Here is a 9,463-nt window from a genome sequence, read left to right on the forward strand (position 1 = left end):
CCTGTTTACCTTATTATGCCTCTCTTGAGTCTTATATTTGAAGGTCAGATTTTCTGTTGAGCTCTGGTCTTTTCATCAGGAAGGATTGGAAGTCCCCTATTTCATTGAATGTCAATCTCCTTCCCTGAAAGATTATGCTCAGTTTCACTGGGTATTTGATCCTTGGTTGTAATCAAGCTCCTTTGCCTTACACAATGTCATATTCCAAGCCCTCCAATCTTTTCATGTAGAAGCTGCAAGGTCCTGTGTAATGCTGACTGTGGTTCCATGGTATTTAAATTTTTCCAGCTGCTTGTGTTTTCTCTTTGATCTGGTAATTTTGGAATTTGGCTACAATATTCTTTGGCATTTTCAATTTGGGATCTCTTTCAAGTAGTAATCAGTAGATTCTTTTGATGACTAATTTACCCTCTGGTTCTAGGACCTCAGGGTAGTTTTCTTTGATGATTTCCTGAAAATTGGAATCAAGGCTCTTTTTTTCATTATGGTTTTCAGGTAGAGCAATATTTTTTAAATTGTCTCTCCTGGATCTATTTTCCAGGTCAGTTGTTTTACCAATGAGGTATTTTGTGTTTTCTTCTATTTTTTCATTCTTTTGTTTCTGTTTGACTGATTCTTGATATCTCATAGTCATTAGCTCCCACTTGCTCCATTCTAATTTTTAATGGGTTGTTTTCTTCTTTTAGATTTTGTACCTCCTTTTCCATTTAGCCCATTTTACTTTTTAAAGAGTTCTTCTCTTCATTATGTTTTTGTGCCTCTTTTTTTCCATTTGGTCATTTGTACTTTTTAAGGACTTATTTTCTACAATTAATTTTTGTCCTTCTTTTTCCAAGTTATTGACCCTCCCTTGTATACTTGTCATTTCTTTTCCCAATTTTTCTTCTACCTCTCTTATTTGACTTTTAAAATCCTTCTTGAGCTGTTCCAAGAAGGTTTTTTGGGCTTGAGATCAGTTCATATTCCCCTTTGAGGTTTCAGATATGGGTATATGGATATCACTGTCCTGTTCTGAATTTTTGCTTTGATCTTCCCTTTCATCATAATAAGAATCTTTGGTCACTGCCCATTTCTGCTTTTTGTTCACAGTGTTTGTCTGTTTCCTAACTTAAAAAAAATGTTGAACTCTCCTGCTGGAGTGAAGGGGGCACTTAACCAAGCTTCTTTTCCTGCTCACCCAGGCCTTATACTTGAATGTTTGCTCCTGCTTACCTGGAGCTTGCACAGGGATGTTTTGCTGCTGGTGGATGTCTGTTGTCCTGGAGCTTTGCCTCCTGGAGTTGTGCTTCCCTGAGTTGTGCTTAGGCACTGGGTGATTTGGCTGCTGGAGAACACAGTCATGTGTGGTGGTTTTCCAAGCTGGTGTCTACCAGTTCCACTGCCTCTATTGAGGCCCTTGGTGGGGGGGGGGGGTTGTTCTTGGCACTTGCCTGCTCCATCAACCTGTGTCTCAGAATGTCCCTCTGGTCTGCTGAGGTGGGGCTTGCCACTGGTTTGCTGGGATAACTCCAGTCTTGTATTGTTCTCCATCCCTGAGAGCAAGAGGGCCTTTCCCATTAATCACCCAAGCTTCCTGTACTACAAGCCTGCTGTGCCCTGTCTTTTTGCTGGCTCAGGGTTTTTCCTGGGTGGATATTTTTTGGGCTTTTAGACATCAATAAGAGAGAGTGAGAGTGACTAACTTCTTACTCCACCATCTTGAAGAGTTTACTTTCTACTAAGGAAAAAGTATATGGCCATAGGTAAATACAAAATAATCTGAGGAGGGGAAGAATACAGTGATTTAGAATACTTCATGTCTTTGTGTGTCATTCAATTGAGTTTAATTCAACTAGCATTTCTTAAGGGCTTAATAGGTATGAAGTTCAGTATTACGTATGAGAGGCACTAATCAAATTCCTCTTTGGCTCAAATTGATTTATTCTAATGATTCTTGTTAAAGGGGAAGAACATTGAAGAAGTCTTTAGGGTTTTTTGAACAAAGTCAAATAACTTAGAATCATTACATGACAATCAGAGAACTGTAAAGGTTCATAAAAGTGACCTTGTTTAACTCTCCAAATTCATGACCACAGTGACCATAACCCTTGTGTGAGAGCAAAGCCTTGAAATAATTTAAGGTATGTTATGCAAGTTCAACTGGGAATAAGGAAGGATGAGGACACAAGTATGGAATGGGAGACTCTATGCACCTGGAGATAGCCTGTGGAGGACAGACATTGACATCAGCAGTGACAGAAAACAAAGGAAAGTATTTTCCTTAATTAAAATATGGTTCAAGGTGAGACCTTGTTGTTGCCCTTCATTCTTAGAGAGGGCCAAAATGACATCATTATGTTAGAATCAAGTTACAATGACTCATACTCTGACTGATCAGAATAATATGCACTCAGAATACTCTACCATATGTCTGGCACAAACAATCCATGTGAACATTTGGGTTGGAATGACTAATGACTGACTATATCAAAGGCCTTTGTGAGATCTACAAACACTGTAAACAGACCTCTGTTCTGCTCTTAGCATTTCTCCTGGAGTTGTTGGCAACAAACACCATATCAACCATTCCTTTGCCCTTTCTGAAGCCACACTGGCTCTCAGTAGATGACCAGATGAAAGATCAGCCTATTGAGGAGGAGTCTGGCCAGATTCTTTCCAACAATGACTAAGAGAGTGATTGTCACCCTGTGATTGTCACAAGACAATCTATTTCCTTTACCTTTATAGAGATAGACAATGTAGGTGTCCTTGAACTCCTAGGGGATAACCTCCTCTTGCCATATAACCCAGCAAATTTCAGTCAACTTTTGTATAAACAATGAAATTTCACCCCCACCTTGCAAATTTGAACTGGAATAGAATCAGCATCAGGTGGTTTGCCACATGAATGGAGCCTAATGGAATTCAAAACCTCTTCTTCAGTTGGAACTTCAGCTAGGGAGGTAAATGGGCAATGGTTTCAGCATTGATTGATGATGATATGCTAAGGTGACTATGGAAGTATTCAGCTCATTTTTCTAGGATGGTGTCCTTATCACTAATAATCATGGCTCTATCAGCACTGAGTACTTGAGGTGCACCACAGGTCTTTGGCCCATAAAAAGCCTTCAGAGCATGAGAAAAGTACTTTTGATTGTTATATGTGTTGTCATATTGGATTGTTATGATCAGCATAAAACTGAATTTCATCTTCCTTCTTACTGAACCAAGAATCTTCTAACCTTCACTTGTTCTTTACTTTTGATGAAATTAAATTCTCCCTTCTTAGAGATGGATGTACTAACCTGCTGGTAAACTCTGTAGAATTCTTATATTTCACTTAGTAGCTTCTGAATTTCCCCATCACAATTGTCAAACCAGTATTGACATTTGTGAGTATTTTGACCCTAGACAAGCAAATGCAATGCTGTACACCAAGTCTTTGAAAGCTGCCCAATCCTTTTCTGCTCCAATGTTGCCAGCTGGGGGGTGACTCAACTTTCCCTCAAAGTTAGCAATAAACTGTTCCCACTGAGAGAAGAGCTCTACTCTGTTGAGTTAATTCTTCTAGTAATCATTTTCCTTTGGGGCCACTGCTCTTGTTGAATGGGGACATTTAACTTGGAGAGGATAAGTCTGTGATCAGTCCAACACTCGGCACCACACATTGCCTTTGTCACTCTCATGTCCTGTCTATCTCTTCTTCTTACAATCACACAGTCTATTAAATGCCAATGTTTGCTGTGAGGGAACATTCATGAAGTTTTATTGATTTTAGGTAAAAGGAAGGCAGTGTTAGTGTTGCAAAGGACATGAGATGCACAAGTAACCATTGATGTTACTGTTTCCAACTCCATTCCTCCAAAACACTCACTGCCATACCTGGTAGTCTGAGCATACTCTAGCATTAAAGTCACCCAGAATTATGACCTTGTCCTATTTTGGCATATTGATGGTAAGGGTCTCTAGGTCTTTGTAAAATTTTTTCTTTGACCTCATCAGGGTTCATCATGGGGGAAGCATAGGCACTGATGCTGGTGACATTGGATTTTCCTGAAAGTGGCAATCACATTGTCATTAGCCTGTCATTCAGTCCTTTTGGTAGGCATATAGGCTTGTTGACTACATTAGTTTTGATTGTGACACCTACACCAGCTTCATGGCACTCTCTTTCACTGTAGCCACTCCAAAAAAATGTATATCCAGGTCCAACTTCAGTAAACTGGCTTTCGTTTGCCAGCCTTCTTTCACTCAGGGCTGTTATTTGGATGTGATACCTGCTGAGTTCTCACATAACAAGAGCTTTTCATCTTTCAGGTCTATGGGCTTTTGTGTTGTCTACAAGTGTACACACATTCCATGTACCAATGAATGAAATTGTCTTTGCAGAAGTTTTTGTACACTTTTTTTGTGTTTCAACTGAAGAGCGGGGTCTCTGCCTGATGCAGTAATCAGGCCAGGGTTGGATAAGCAAAGACTTTTTAGGGTACTTTTCTTGCCCCTTCCTCACACCAGGAGGTGAGAAGTACAATACTTAAAAGGCTATTCAGACACTCAGAGAACTTCTGAATCCAACTGCTGTGGGATGACCCTATGAACTATACCACTTTGTGTACATGGTTGTGACTACAGCTCCAAGTGTATCAGCAGCTGCTGCTTCATCATTTATCTGTCACCATAGGATGTTGAGATAAGTAAAAATGGTAAAATGGCAAGGGTGATGTCTTTTGATTCATGTATAAATTGGATTTAAGTGAGGTAGAGCTGCACAAAGTTGTCAATCTCACTCTCTTTTCCAGAGTCATCACAGTTCAATGGCAGGACAGATTCAAGATGACTGGTCATGGTTTGAGATGCAGTGGATGACCTTGGAATCTTTGATGTCTAACCAAGCTCTAAGCACTCCACATCACCTGCTTTAGCTGCCTTTGTGGCTGTTGGAACAAATTGTTCTCATTAACCCATTGCACCACGGGAAGTCTTCACATGTTTGGGGTAGACCTAACTCACTGATGGCTTGGAGACCCCTTGATTACCCTCAACCTGGTTTAGCCCATCTGTGGAAATGGTTTACCTGGATGTGGCTGCTGTGCATGATTCAATGTCTTATAGCTACAGGTGAGAATTAGGTGGATTTGAAAGGTAGAAAGCAGCCCTGAATAGGACTCAGCAGCCAACACACCAGAGGTACTAGCCTTCCCCGAATATGCCCTGCATCCCTCAGGGAGAGGTAGTGTGGAGGGGAATCTCCAACATGTAGGATGAAATAGAAAGAAAAGTCAATAGTATTTTGATTTTTAGATTTGCTATTTCCAATGTGGACCTTGAAATATTCTTACTTCATCACATTCATTAGTGCATCTTTCACATCTTTTTAACTCATGCTATAGGTCAAGGTTTTCAGAATGAGGATCACTGGAATATAAAACATTGAGCCTACTTTCTTCTTAGGCACTGTCAGAATCTGGTATCATAATATACGATGGTGATGGAACCATAGAAAACAGAAACAGCAGCCAGATGGGAGCCACAGATATATAACACCCCTTTGTAAGTCAAGTAGATTATGTAAAGAGATGCTCAGAAGAATGAAATGATAAAAGATTACGATAGGCATAGTTGTAGCCAACAAATAAATTCCACCAGCAATCATGACCAAAAGTTCATTGATTTAAGTGATGGAGCAGGAGAACCTCAGAAGGGAGAGAGCATTACAGAAGTACTGGTGGATAGTATTGTCCCACAAAAGGACACTTTGGCTAGACAAGTTGTATGACCAATGGCCACAATGCGCCCTTGAATGTTGTGTACATGACTGCCTCCAGCAGGGAGCAGACCCATGGTGTCATCTTGACATTATAGAGCAGGGGTCTGCATATGGCAACATAATGGTCATAGGCCATAGTTGTATGCATATAGAATTCCGCAATCTCAAGAAGGGAAAGAAAAAAAAACTGGATAGGGGATATTCTTTTTCTCAGAAACAAAGTTCTCCAAAATTTGTGTGTAATGGCAGAAGACTAGCAAGATGTAGGAATGACACTCTAAAAGACATAGTCCATGGTAGTATAAAACTGGAACTGACTCAGATTAATAAAATGAAGCCAATGTTCCCTACCATAGAGACTAAGTAGATTTCAAGGAGCAAAAAGAAAAGTGACATCTGGATCTCTTTTTGGTTAGTTGAGGCCAAGAAGATAAATCCTGTCATACTGATGTTATTTCCCATTGCATTTCTCCTCCAACAATTTGATAAGAAATATTCAGATATGCCATAGAAAAGTCTTAATTACCAAAATAATAACCAAAACTGATTTCTATATTCTCTATATCATTTTATGTATCTGTCTCTGTCTCTGTCTCTTTCTTTCTGTCTTCCTCATTTTCCACTTTGGGAATTTTTACATGAAAGTATATTAATTTAAGAACACGTAGGGAAAATTGATCATTTGACATCTTTTAAATTAGAATCTTTTTAAAGATAAGGATCAAAATGAAAAAGTTTTGATTAAGGGCCAATGCAAAGAATAACAAAGAAACAACTATAATTTTTAAAAGGAAAAAAACACTCTAGAACAAAGTCAGAGTGAATTTCTGGGTTTAAAAAGAACCAACATTTTGTTTTTCAGTTGATAAGAAGACTCACCAGATCAACATATTACAAATGATAGTAGGTGACAGAGCCAAGGTGGTGGAATAAACTTATTATTTGACCAAAACTGCTCAGCAAATTAGAAAATATTTTTATAGAAACTAGATACAGAACAATATCACAAAATATATACCAATAGAAAGTCAAAATGGGTACATAATTTAGACATAAAGGGTGACACCACAAACAAATTAGGAGAGCATGGAATAGTTTTACTGTCACATTTATGTATTAAAATGACCCTGAAGTGTCACCTCACACCTATCAGATTGGCTAATATGAAAGAAAAAAATAAATCTTAGAAGGGATGTGGGAAAATCAGGATGCATGCACTATTGCTGGAGTTGTGAGCTGACCCAACCGTTCTGGAGAGCAATTTGGAATTATGTTCAAGGGCTATAAAATTATAAATACTCTTTGTTCAGCAATACAACTACTAAGTCTGTGTCCCAAAGAGATTTTAAAAAAGGAAAAAGGGAACTATTTTTAGAAAAAAGTATTTCCAGCAACTCTCTTTGTGGTGGAAAATAATTAGAAATTGAAGGGAAGTCAATAAATTGGGGAATGGCTGAACAAGGTGTGGTATATGATTTTGATGGAATACTGTTATGCTATAAAAATGATGAGCAGCATACTCTCAGAAAAACCTAGAAAGACTTACAAACTGGTACAAAGTGAAGTGAGAAAAACCAGGACAACATTGTACACAGTAACTGTAATATTGTATGATGATCAACTGTGAACAACTTAGCTATTTTCAATAATAAAATCATCCAAGACAATTTCAAATGACTTAAAATGAAAAATGTTCTCCTCACCCAGAGAAAGAATTGATGGAGTCTAAATGCAGAGAGAAGCATACAATTTTTCACTTTTTTTCATCTGTTATTCTCATATGGGAATTTTAATTTATTTACAGTATGCTGAAAAGCTGGTGGGATCTCTTTACTTATCTGAGTAGTGTGAAGAATAGAGAAGTCTCTGGTCTGATTAGATTTTGAGAAGATTAAAAACTTAAGAAGGGATCTTGTTGTTCCCTTAAAGCTGAAAGATTGCCATATTATATTAGTGTAATATAGGAGTGAGGAACCTGTGGTTCTGAGGCCACATTTGGCCTTCTAGGTCCTTGGATGCAGCTTTTTAACTGAGTTTAAGATTTGTAGAACAAATCCTTTCATTAAGGAGATTTGTTCTGTGAAGTTTGGATTAAGTCAAAGGGCAAAACATGAGGACCTAGAGGGCCTCAGGTTCCACACCCCTAGGGTAATATTTCATAGTTTGCAAAATGTTTTCACATAGGTCATTTGATCCCCTCTGAAGTTGGCAGGGCAGGGATTTTAATCCTCATTTTACATTGAAAAAACATTGAAGACAGGGGACATGATATTTCTCTTTCAAGGTCATATTACTAGAAATGGGCACAATCTGGAGAAGAACTTAGTGCAGATCTCTCTGCAATACACTCTGCTAATAAACATCAGAGAAGAAAATGTTTCTTGATTCTGAGCTTACCAGGTTAAAAAAGGAGGGATTAGTTTTTATTTGCTGTTTGAAGGTGTTCAAGCTTTAAGGAGATGACTGAAGATATCATAGAACTTCTTCAAAATGTAGGTATGGACTATCTGGAGAAAAGTCAATTATACAGTATGCAAATATATCCTTGATTATGACTTCTGCATTTGGAAATTTGGATTATTATGAGGGAAACCAATCCTTTGTTCTTCTGTAGTAAATATTATGAATTATTTAGTCATAGAGGCAGGGAAAAAATGAATTCTCCAAGGTAATGGTTCTGGGTACTATAGTAAGCAGTAGTTTGGGGGTCAGAAAGAAAACATAACATTTATTCCAAGGCTCCTCACCTTCTTAATCTACCACCTGCCATGATCTTTTTGACCTTTACTCAGAAACTAGAAAATCACATATACTTAGAACATAGTGTCTTCTACTTCTTTCCCCTCCATCCTTTCAACTTGTGAGTAAAGGCAGTGAAATGACTCCAGTTCTCTATCAACCCCCTTTGGAAATCTATTAAATGCAGACACTCACAACATTCCCTTTATTTTTTACATTTAATTTTTTCTTTTATTTTTCTAAATTGCTTATAAACAAAAACTTTTGACATGTATTTAAAAAAATTTTGAGTTCATTATTCTCTTCCTCCCTCACACCCCACTTCTTGACAAGGCAAGAAATTTGATATAAAATATAAATGTAAAGTCATACAAAGTATTTTCATGTTAGACATGAAAATGTCTAAATGTCATGTTGCAAAAGAAAATTCAAAACAAATACAAAAGAAGGATAAAAAAAGTTTTAAAGACATATATGTCAATCTGAATTCAGACTTGCTCAGTTCTTTCTCTGGAGGTAGACAGAATTTTTCTTCATAAATCCTTTGTGAATTGTCTTAGAATATTGTATTACTGAGACTAGCTAAGTCATTTACAGTTGATCTTTATTTAATATTGCTGATTTAAAGGACAATATATTATTTTAGCAAATTACATGTAAAAACAATTTTTAACATTTGGATTGTTTTTTGTATGTTTTCAGTTCCAAATTCCATCCTTCCCTCACTCCTGTACTGACTCCATGACACAGTAAGCAATTAGTTATACATGTTCAATAATGTAAAACATATTTCCATGACAGTCATTTTGTGGAAGAAAATTGGAACCAGAAAAAATAAAAGAAGGGAAGAAAGAAAGAAAGAAGGAAGGAAGGAAGGAAAGAAAGAAGCAAAGAAAGAAAGAAAAGAAAGAACAAAGACAGACAGAAAGAGAGAAAGAAGAAAGAAAGAAAGAAAGAAAGAAAGAAAGAAAGGAAGAA

The 9,463-nt window shown here is 37.5% G+C and overlaps 1 pseudogene; it reads right to left on the bottom strand.

The window, feature by feature from the left end:
- Window positions 1–5,353: 5,353 nt before the first annotated feature.
- LOC114042101 overlaps window positions 5,354–9,463 on the bottom strand; it is an 11,980-nt pseudogene continuing 7,870 nt past the window's right edge.

This window comes from Vombatus ursinus, unplaced genomic scaffold (genome assembly GCF_900497805.2).
Source record: "Vombatus ursinus unplaced genomic scaffold, bare-nosed wombat genome assembly UNPS02014258.1, whole genome shotgun sequence".
Classification (NCBI taxonomy): Eukaryota; Metazoa; Chordata; class Mammalia; order Diprotodontia; family Vombatidae; genus Vombatus; species Vombatus ursinus.